We start from the raw sequence: 12,465 nt of genomic DNA on the forward strand, positions 1-12,465 counted from the left end.
TACACTCTAGCCTTCTCATCTGATTTCTGCTGATTATCTCCAAAAAAAGCTCCTCAGCAGCTTCTAGAGGAATCCTCACTTACCTGTATTACAGACATTTTCAAATTTTCCTATGAAAAAGAACCAAATTAAATCATGACATTAGGGCACTTGGGGACATGTCTTGTTGATAAACAATCCCAAAATGTAGCTTCAGGGAGCTGGTTTCCTGTGTTTGTCTATGAGTGCTGCAAAGCTACTCTTGAATCACAGGGCAAATGTATGTCAAGGCTACAAGGGGAATGTGTGATGCTCAGGAAGTAGCTCATCAGCTTGTTCTCCACAGTGGTGTGGAGCATGGGTCCCCTCCAAAACCACAATAATTCTGCCTTTACTTACGTGAGCAATTACCTGACCATTACTCAAGCATATACCTACACCACCTACCACTCATGAAAACAGATTTCCTTTCCTTGAATCATCAGTTGTCCAGAGGGGACAGTTTTTCACCTGTGTTTTTCCCTTAGAAAGGGATTTTGCTAGCTGTGACTCCTCATAGAACCTATCCACCACAGCCTGCATACACAGGTAAGGTAAGTGCTAACTGAGGCAGCATCTGCAACTGGTGCTACATTCTCAAAGGCAGGGCGTTGATTTCCATTCCTTTCTTTCACTGTCAGTACTTGGTAACAACAGGAATTAATGCTGCCATTCAAAAAGTGTTCCTGGGACTGCAGTGGGCAAACTCCAGCTGTCTTAGTTCTCAAGGACTCTTCATAACTTAGCCCTGGAGTGGTTGTTTCCCGACACGAAATTTTGTGTGTGACGTCCCTAAATGAGATTGCAGCTTAATTAAAGAATTTTAATGAATGTATAATGGGAGTTCTTTCATTTCTATGTGGATCTACGTGTACATAGAAGCAGCAGAGAAAGATGGAAATGGAGAAGGATAGTGTAGTGTGAAGTTTGTGTTTGCAACAAAAATCCTGTAAAAATTCCTTTTTTCAGAGACTAAGTACAAGGGTAAGGGAACACACACATTACTCTGCTATTCCAGAAGTCAGATTTATGTTCAGTTTGGCTCAGAGTTTTGTGTTCAGTTTTGGCTCAGTATTATATATCAGGCACCAAAAGCAGCAATGGTACTGACAGCTCTACCCCAAAAAGTTCAGGAGTTCTGGTTTTACTTAAGTCTTTCCTCAGATCAGAAAACGTATGCAATACACATTATATGATGATACAATCTATAGGCTTAATGTGCTGCTCTGGGTAGAAAAGGCCAGATTGTAGCCAGTGACATGTAGCCAGCTAGGTCTTTTGGAATAAACCCCTGTAGGGTGCAGGTATCTGCAGACTGTCCAAAATCCTTAAACAAAGACGGAAGCAGGTGAAGTTTTAAATCAGTCGCTTCTACTTTAAAAGAGAGGGCACACAATTTTGTGTTCAGTGTTCAGCTCTTAGAGCGAAGCAAGACAAACCATCTCCAGTGCATCTTTGAGGACAGATGGAACCCTTACTGCCCATTCCACCCAAAGCCCTGAGCAGCAGTCCTGGGGAAAGCGGAGGATACTCATGAACGGAGACTCTGTCTCGTGCTCTTGCCTGTCAGGCATTGGGCAAGAGGCATCTGCTCTAGACAGGACAGCACTACAACTTCATACTTTGGCACTTACACTCATAAAAGCCTACTATTTAGGATTTATGTGAGTGAAGTGAAATTAATCTGGTGTGAAACATTAGACAAATCCTCATTTATTTATTTCCAAGTTTTATGTAAATCCAGATGATCTGATGCACCGAGAAGGACAGTTCTCGGTGAATCTGTTGTACTACACATATGTATACTTTGATACCTCAGAGGTAAGATTGAATTTTAGACTTTCATGGCATGGATCAATACAGAGATAAGAACATGCAAGGAATATTACTTTACTCTCTTGTTTTACTCTTAGCTCATCTGAGCCACCTGCCTTGCATTGCCAGAGTGCTCAAACTCCTCTTGAGAGGTCTGGTTTCTTGGGCAGCTCTGTCAGGGCTGTTGCCCATCCAATGGACAGTCATGAGACAAAATCCCTATGTGGCTTGGATTCCAAAGAGGGAATCTATTTTAGACTTTAAGGTACGAGCATAGGTTATGCTCATTAAAGCATTTTGGGGCAACTTAGATGAAATGCCTCCGATGTCAATGCAGACTTCTATCTTTGTCTCCCCTTGTGGAGCAAGGAGTAAGAGGCAGAGAGAAAATTAGCTGGTTTTTCTTTAAATGATACTACCAGCTCCTCACCTGGTAGTTGGAAGGAGTAGAGATAAGTGCATCAACACTTTTTAAAGCTGTTACTGTTCTGGGTAGAACTTTATCTATCTTTAACACTGTCACATGGCTTAGCAGAAATCTATGCTTTTTGAGATCAGTAAAGCAAAGTGTTACTGTGTTAGGAAGTTCAACTGCAATACCTTTGGTTCAACCGCATTAAATTATATAAATATAATTTAATAACAGTGCAGGAAAATTACCAACTACACGAGAATAATGCTGGTCTGATTCTGAGCAATTTCAGATGTTGTTTCTGAATTTTTATGAAAGTCATGAGGACATGACAATGACAGCTTAAATATGAAACTCTTTACACTGTTCTCTCTTCAAAGTATAAAAAAGTGAATTATAAAAATGAATCCTGGAAATCAGTAACATAAATAATTTATTGTTGTGAGATCCCACATATCCAGTTCTGGAGACCACAGCACAAGGAAGACATAGACTTATTAGGGTGGTACAAAGAAGGGCCATGAATATGATCAGAGGGCTGAACACCACTTTTGTGAATACAGGATTGAAGCTTGGACAGAAGACTCTTTAAAGTTGAAAAGAGGGTGTATTTATTACAGCGCTGGACACATGGAGAGTAACTTCCCAAAGATATGTGCAAAAAGTCACAAACTCCTGCTCTCTATCCAAAAGTTTTACATATTCAGATGGTTTCCAGGACTGTTTCTAAGATGCCTATTACATAAACATTAGCTCTCACCTTGTATTATAATTAGCTGAATGCCCATTTCATTTGTGCAATTGTCCCCTTTAATTGGGCCAGTGGGCTTCTGGGGAGGAAGTAAGAGACCTTCCTCATGGTAAACTCTTCACTCATGTCAAGCTGGCAGGGCTCCTTTGTCTGCTGGTCACAATCCAAACCTCCTCTCATTCATAGAAGCCAGTGGTATTTATGGTTACTGCACTCTTACAATACTTCACATATCCCTGTCATTCCCAATCTTGTTTCAGCTATCCCCACCTGGGATAACTTTTCTTAGTTTCCTTGTTAAGATTTAATCACAGTATATGATCTTTGCTAACTACACTTCTAACTTAACCCCTTAATTCATTTAAGCTCTTAATTAAAAGATTTACATTTTTCACTATCCTAGTTGCATTCCTATCTTAACCCCTTGACTCAGGATGAGGGGGATGAGATTCTTACTCCTGGGCAAGAGAAGGCTCTGGAGAGAGAGGCCTCATAGCAGCCTGCCAGCACTCAAAATAAACTCCTAAAACTGATAGCATGGGCAAAGAGTGATAGGACAAGGAATAAGTTTTAAACTAAAAGAAAGGAGATTTAGATTAGAAGTTAGAAATAAAAAATAAAAAAATTATAATAAACAACACTGTGAGGATGGTAAGGCACAGGAACAGGTTGACCAGAGAAGTTGTAGATGCCCCATCCCTGGAAGTGTCCAAGGTCATGTTGGATTTGACTCTGAGAAACCTGGTCTACTGGGAGGTGTCCCAGCCCATGACAGAGGGGTTGGAATTGAGTCATTGTTTAGGTCCCTTTCAATCCAAGCCTTTCCATAATTCCATTTTGAAACCAATACTTCTCATCTCTTGGACAGACTCCCAAGTCAGCCCCATAAAGCAGATACTATGTTCTGCCTGAGTGCCTGTGAGTGAGCAAATATTTTAATTTTAATATAGTTTCATTTTCAGAGACATTAGGAAATAATAAAAAAAAAACAAAACCAAAACCATGGTTCCTACAAACTGCAAGTGACCAGTTCTGTTGAGGGAGAAGAAATTCAAGCAGCCAAACTGTGTCTTGCCTGCAGTAGAACCCAGGCAGCTGAATACTCTACAGGAAGATCATGACTGAGATCTCTCTAGCCTAGAATATGCAGTTATATAAGTTCAATTTCATCCCACTTGGTTGTGTGAAGCCTTTAAGTAACAACTATATATGAGAAGTCCTCTCATTATATTCTGTACAGAGATTAGCATTTCTGACCAAGAAAGAATATTTGAGGATAAATCACTGCAAAAGGTTTGATTACTTTTGGGGGTGAACAAGAGACTGATAACTGTGTTCTCCTGTCATCAGTATAGATTTCTTTCAGTTACCTTATCATCAGGGGAGCAATTTTGACACCATTTTTTCAGATCAAAAGGAAAATTTTAAATTGTAAAAATATGATACCTTATTAAATAAGGATGTGAGTATCATTTTAGTATAATCAAACTTAGTTCATTTTGAAGACAGAGCTGTTATTTGGTGTACAATCATTTCAAAACAGTAATAGTATAAGAAAAAGAAAAAAACATTTTGAAAGCCCTTTGTCAATGTGTTTTATATTTCAGTTGTGCAAGTGAACCATTAAAAGCAGGTGCCCTACTTATATATATGTAAATAAGGAAGTTACCAAAACATGTCACTTTAATGAAAGTTGACATCTTTCTGGGATTGTTGAGACCTAGCAGCTTGTGCATGGCAAAGAGCATCCTTCAGCTTCTCTGCATCAACACTTTCACTCCATTTTTTGGGTCTAGTCCTCCAAACTGTTGCACATATGTGTAGAGTACGTGTGTCTGTGTGTGTCTGTGAGCATGTTGGTTTGTGCTTATTTTTGCATGTGTCCGTCTTGTCTGTCCAGTGCTATCGTATTTAGAAAGTGAATGATGTTGCACAATGCTTACTGATGCAAAACAAAAAGGAGCTCAAATTTAAACCAAGAGGGCTCTTCCACTACCAATCCTGCTTTGTGCAAGCCTATGCCTTTTCATTCAGAGGATCAGAATAACTTTTCAAATATAATAAACCAGTGTCTATTTTGCATGGGGACTTGTGTACATAGACATGACATATAAAGGACACTCTGAGGAAGAGTGCCTCAAGAACTTGCTGTGTACATAATGAAAATCAGACCATATTAATAATTCTCTCAGACGGCCTGCTTTGTTTTGGAATATGCCTCTGTTTGCTGAGACAGAAACAAATGCTTTCTTCCTTACCTCCTTGGTTTAATTACCTACCCACCCTGTGCTGACTTGGTTTATGCTTTGATATGTAGTTGCTTGCCTATTTTTACAATCTTGCCTAGTTTTCTAGATTTTCCTCTATTCAACACTCATTCTCCACAGAGAATGGTTTAGAGTAAGCTCTCCAAGGGATGCAGTTATAGAAAACTTCCAGAAAATAACTGACTGGGGACCCTCCTTTTCTGAATAAAGGCATGAGAATCTGACAGGCTGGAACTAGAAATGTCAATACACCTGTAGCTATAGCACTCATGTCTATGGTGCATTTTAACTATACATTTATGTGTATTATAACTATTTCTCTTTGTCGTATATGTATTTATTCTGCATGTTTACATTTATATCTACTTTATTTTTTTTCCTGCATACATTTATTTTTACATATGAGACTTTTCTTTCATTTCATCCTCACTTTGTAAACACTTAGTATAGCTCCCAGTTTTCACCACTGGTAGTGAGAATTACTGAAATTTTTAAAACCATTTGGCTCCATATTTGACACAAGAAAGGAAGAAGCAGAAACATTTCCTCTGGCTTATTCAAACAAACAGCACCCTCAATTTCATAGTTATTTTTAACTGCATTCTCTTTCCCATCATTTTGCTGCCTTTAATTCTAGTTCCTCTCTACAGCACAACTGATAAACTGATGCCTGTGATTCTGTCTTAGGTCCCATTCTATTACATGCTTATCTTGCAGGAAGAGCAGATGTTCCCATATGTGCCCTACCTTTATCCTCTGATGCTTTTGCTTTGCAAACAGATGATTGTATTTCCATTGCCCTCTGTGTCTGGAGAAAAAGATACGGCACTAAGGAGTTTTTCTGCGTTGCTAATCAATGGGGTTTGTAGGCAACTGGGCTGATCCCTTTCCTACATTGTCACCATTACTATTATTCCCAGGTATTTTCCCTTGACCTTTGTTCTTTATCTCTTCTCCCCCACTCTAATCTTAATTTCCTCTGGGATTTCCTTTCAGCTTCTCAGTCTGAACAAGTAACAAGAACTTGAAAAGTTCAAGAAAGGCATGATTCCACTTTGCTGGTTTTTCCTCCCATTTTTTTGTCACTGCCTCCTATCAATGCGCGCTGCTGCAGGAAGGCTTTGGGCAGTACCTTGAAGATACAGCACAGGTGTCATATGGGCACAGCCAGATCTGTGTGCATGTGGGTGTGTGGGTGGGGAGAGGGCCTGACACAGGTTTTGGAGATGAATACAAGGACAACTTCATGGGGATACGCCTGCAGTCATAATATGGCTCTGCTCTCCCTGCTGGCAGTGTTTGGAGGTCTAGTGCTCTCTGTTTCCAAAAGTCCCTCTCCCTCATGCTCCACAAGTCATTACCACAATTCTGCTTGTATGCTATGAGGCCTTTCCATCAGAAATCCAGTTTTTTTGCTAAGCAAGCTCTGATTAAAGCACATCCTAGGTATCTCTTCTCCTTCAGCCTATAGACACTAAGCACTGAAAAAGTATGCTGATATGGCTCTCTCAACAACACATTTCTTCACCTGTTAGTGGAGACAGTGCTGGGAGACTTATGTAAGAAAATTTGACTGTAATTGTAAGCAGTCAAATTTGTCTCAGCTGCTTAAATGTATTGGCCAGCTGGTGGTCCAGAATAAAACAGGCCAGTGTCTGCATTGCAATGCATGGGATGCAGGGACCTGAAGCCTGCATTATGTGCATTGAATGAGCTTTTCTTGTATTGCCTGGGCTGAACCTCTAGGCTGGACACCTATTACTGTCTTGCCTTTTTGCTCATCTGCTTGATGACAGTGCTCTGCCTTGAGAACCAAACAGCAGTAAACAACGGGAAGCAGGGAATTCGCTTCAAACACACATCCCAGCTGAAATATTTTGAGATTATAGACTCATTTAGCAAACTATGGCAATGTGAGAAACAAAGCCCACTCCTCAAAATTTTAAGAGTTTAATAAGGGATAATAAGGGATGGATCAACAAAGCAAAAGTAATAGCACTGGGTGTGTGGCAGCAGCCAGAGACACACTCAACTCTTCAGTAAGCCATCTTTTATACTGTTGCAGTTGCATTACTTGTGCAAGTGACTTTGCATATTTCTCGGAGCCCATTTACCACAACTCCACCTCAGGTTGCCACAGCATTGCATAAATCCACAGCTACAGTTTCTGAGGGTCCGTCAGGGAAGGAGTCCAGGCTGGTCTTCTGGTGCCACTTTAGACTTGGTATTCTCCTTTTATGGTATCTTGCTCTCTGCCTGTGCTATCTTGGTTCCACATTTTGCAAGAGCAGTCATATCTTGTGATACACCTTTTGCAACCATGCTTACATCTTGTGATAGCTTTGCTTCATGCACAATTTTAGTTATACTGTCCACAAAAGCAATTACAATTTGCACTATAGCTACAGAAGTGGTTACAATTTATAATAATTTGCAGAAGGAAATGCATAATAGCTAAAACCAACTGTTACATAGCAAATTGTAAGAGGCAACAAAAGTTTTTTTGGACTATATGTATTTGTGGGTCTAAATACTCTTTCAGATCTATCCTTAGCTGCTATAACTCACTGCCATTATTTACCACAGAAACCTTTTGTTCTCATATTTATCCCATAAAGCATTTCCAGATACAGATGCTGCACAAAAAAAAGTCATATTGGAGATTTTTTTAATAAATAGACCATAAGCCCTATATATTCCCGCCTAGGCTATTATGAGACATTAGGCCTTTTATGAAATTTCTGAAACACAACATCTTCTGCTCTTTGTGTTACGGTGGGGAATACACATAGATGACAGAGCCTTATTTAGTATTCAACTACTTCTCCCAGCATCTCCTCCCACAAAGGATATTGCAGCATTAGACAGAGGTCGGAGCAGGGCACTGACAATATTTAAGCACTGAGAAATCTGGTTAGGGAAATAGATTTAAAAGGCTGGGACTGTTTATTTGTCAAAGGCTGTGAATAAGAGGAGACATGATAAGAGCATAAAAAATAATTAATTGTTAAAGAGAAAGCAGAGCAGAAACCTCTATCCTTCCTGTCTCATAACAATGTGGCAATGAAGCATTCAAAGAAATCAAAAAGTGACAAATTCAGAACTTATAAAAGGGAATATCCCATCAAGATGTAATTAGACAGGAATAAATTACCACTGACTGCCCTGCTGGCCAGTTCAAAGTTAAAGTTAAAAAATAGAAGAGACTGTGTTCTTTGTACAATAAGATACATAAGAGTAACATGAAAAGGGGAAGAAAAGGTGTCCAAAAATCTTAAGTATTCCCAAAAGGCAAATTGGTTTTTCAGTAAAGGGAGATTGAGATGGGATCTGTGTTTTCTATCTGCTTTTCACTTGGTTGCATTAACCTTCCTGAAAGCACATGAGTTGGCCTCTCAATGCACCCATCTGGAGTCACATATGGAAAACAAAACCCAGGACACCTGAAATTAATACAACAGGCTGTGAACTTCAGTGCTGGGAAACCTGTGGTTCCTACTGTCTTTGCTTGCTTAGCTGTAGTTTGGTAACTGTCAGCACGTGGAGCACAGCATCTTGAATTGCCTCTGCTCAATTTCCAAAGCTTATCTGGATGCACTCTGAGAAAATATGAGGCAAAATACTGTCATACTTCTTGGTTGTCACTTCATGAATATTTCATAGTCACAGGAAAGGTAATTTCCTCTCTCCCTGCTCATATCTTTTTGGAGGAAACAGATCTGGACTTTACAGTTTGAGATTCTTCACTGCAAGGATCTCTCATGACCAACTCTCCAAAGTTAGGCCCATGGCCTTTCACACCTTGTGGGTGTGTAGCTGTGGCTACAGAAGGAAAAAAACTCCCTTAAGCCATAGCAGAAGATAAAGTTTGCAGTTATCTTGGCATGGATCAGAATCCTAAAGGCAATATGTCATAATCTAGTTGCCCCCACAGATGTTTTGCACACAGTAATTTGTTCTAGTAATGCCTTAAATAAACCTTAAATGAACATTTTACTTAAAACTCTCTAATACTGGTGTTCTTACAGCTTTTTCCAACATTCTCCTAGCTGTAGTTGCCTGACTTCTGGGCAGCCTCAGGAGGAGTTGTGGAAAGAGAAAAACATGCCTTGAAAGTAGGAAGGCAAATTTTTGTGGTTTAGAAAATAAAGAGTATGAGAATAAATGACCTCAGTTCCTCAGGAAAATTTGTCCATTGTCAAGATAAACATTCTCTTGGCAAAGTGAATGCAAGTATATATATATGAACCAGAATCACACATTTCTCTGTGTGTGAAAAGGGCATTTGTGATCTGGACTATGGATTTTGGATGAGAGAGCAACTCAGTGGTGCTCTTAATGCAGTGCTTTGGGAGAAGACAGAGAGGTCATTGCTTACCTGCACAGTGCACATTAAAGGTCCAGTGGACTCACTTTATATAAAAAATTTTATTATTATCATGCACATTGCCTAATGACCACGGCACAATTTAAATAGGTATTTGAGAACAGAGGAGTGAAGCAACGAGGTAAATAATCCTTTGCTTCTTCTAGTGGATGCATGAAACAGGTTGAGACAAGTGAAACTTATAGAGACTGATGAATCTTTCCCTCAATCACTGTTGAGGGATTACTCATTATAGAAAGTGGAAGGTTGTAACATATTTTAGATCATTCCATATATTGTAATTATGAATGTGTTATATATTAATGATTACTTGAGAAAAACTTTGATCTGCACCAGAATAAGTAATAATTACTCAAATACTCATATTTTTTTTCTAAATATGGGTCTGTTTTTTTTTTAAATCTGCCCCTCAATGTGCAGCAGGTTTTGGTGATTAAGTATTTGGTTTATACACTTTGTTAATGAAAAACTTCATGATGTTATAATTGCTTTTATAATATAAATCAGCATATATTTAAAAAATCACAACATAGACAAAATGAGAACTATTTGATTTAGAATATTTATAGATACTTGTTTTCTACTTCTAATTTTAACTGGAATTTTCTTTTTCATGCCAGCAACAGAAAAGCCACTTCATTCTTTTGACTGGCTCTGAATGAAATACAAGCAAGCCAGGGAAAATTGATTTCACTAAACCATATGGTACAGTTGAAATAGAGTAATTTTCCAAGTCAGTCTAAGCATTTTGGGCTGAAATTCAGGAGTTGTCAAAGCATGGGATCACATGAGGATAAGAATTAGTGTGTTAGGCAATTATTTCTTAGAATTTCAGCTCCTCTTTGGGGTAGAATAGAACAGAATAGAAGAGTTTCAGTTAGGAGAGACCTACAGCAGTGATCTAGTCCAACTGCCTGATCAATTAAGGGCCAAACAAGAATTAAAGCACATTATTACATACACTGTTCAAGTGCCTGCTAAACACTAACAGCTTTGAGGCATTTACCACCCCTTAAATAAATCTGTTCCAGGGTTTAGCCGCTGCATGGGTAAAGAAATATTCCCTAACATCCAGGTTTGTTGGAACCTCCCCTGGCACACATTCCATGTGTTCTGGTCATTGGATGCCAGGGAAAAGAGACCAGCACTCCCTCTCCAGGTCCCCTCCTCAGGGAGCTGTACAGAGCAATGAGGTCACCCCTGAGCTTCCTTCTCTCCAAACCAGACAAACCCAGAGCCCTCAGCTGCTCCTCACAGGATGTGCCTTCCAGCCCTTCCACCAGCTCTGCTGTCCTCCTCTGGACCGTTCCAGGACCTTCTTCCCACCCTTCTCAGAGTGGGGGGCCCAGCGCTGCACACAGGACTCGGGGTGAGGCTGCACCAGGGCTGAATCCAGCAGGATGATCCCAATCACAGCTGGTGATGCTGTGTCTGCTGCACCCCGGGATGGGGTTTGCCCTCCTGGCTGCCCGGGCACACACTGCTGGCTCACCCTGAGCTGCTGCCAGCCAGCACCCCCAGATCCCTTTTGCAGGGCTGCTCTACACACACTCCTCTCCCAGCTCATACCTGTGTCCAGATTTACTGCATCCCAGAATCTGGATTTGTTCTTGTTTAATTTCATGCCACTGATAATTATCCAGTGCTCCAGTCTATTTCAGATCCCTCTGTCAGGCTCTTGTGCTTTGAGAGAGTCAGCAGCACCTCCAGTTCAGTATCATCAGCAAATTTGTCAATGGTGCATTAAACTCCTGCATCCTGACCATGGATAGACACATTGAATGGAAATTGCCCTACAACTGAACCTTGAGGAACACCACTGGTGACTGGTCAGAACCCACATGTAGCCCCATGCACAACAGACTTTTGAACTCTGCCCTTCAGCAAGTCCTTCACTCAGCCCACTCTGTATCTATTCAGCTGAACAGCTTATTCAGAAGGATGCTGTGAAGAACAGCATCAAAAGCCTTATTCATATCAAGAAAAACTATGTCCACCACCTGTTCATTCACTAAACATGTAACTTTTCATTGAAAGATATCAAATTACTTAAAAAGGGCTTTCCAATTGTGACTCCACGAATTTGTTGACTGTGTCTGAAGATTGTATTATTCTTTAAGTAATCTTCTACATATTTTTCAGGCATTGAGGTTAGGCTAGCAGGTAATAGGGTTATTTCTTTTTTAAAAATGTTCAAATAAGTAACAAGAGAATGTACTTGCAGTCTGTCATTTATGATAAGTAGATATCACAGATTGTTTCCAAAAGTGGCATTGACATATTTTCTTACCAGTGAGTGACAAGTTCTTCTGTGTGAGTGCTCACAAAAATTCACTGAAAAACCACTGAAATTATTGTAGTGATTTTGAATTAATCAGGCAATGTTTCTGCATCCTGTGTATTGGATAATCTGCTCTGCTGTTCCACCTGAATGAATCTGAGCTTCACCATCCCCATCCAATTAATTATTTGTTGTAATTAATGAGTAGACATCATCTACGGGGTAATTTTTTTTCCCCAGTTCTGAGAAAGCCTAATTTTTGTAGAATACTGTAGGTCATATAAGCAAACACAATTATATTTTATTTTTTTAACCAAACACTTTATTGATCATTTTTTGAAAGAAGAGAAGGAAGGACAGAATTCATATTCATAGCAATTTTTCTCACATGGCCTCTTTCTAAAACAAAATCAAGTTGTTGCTCTAAAGGCACCTTGTAATATTCTTTAAAGAAATCTTGCCAGCATATTTTCATACCCACCCAGAGAGATGAAGTTCCTTGAACATTTTATCAGTTCAATGAGAAGCAAGGAA

Source organism: Haemorhous mexicanus, chromosome Z (assembly GCF_027477595.1).
Source record: "Haemorhous mexicanus isolate bHaeMex1 chromosome Z, bHaeMex1.pri, whole genome shotgun sequence".
NCBI classification, from domain to species: Eukaryota; Metazoa; Chordata; class Aves; order Passeriformes; family Fringillidae; genus Haemorhous; species Haemorhous mexicanus.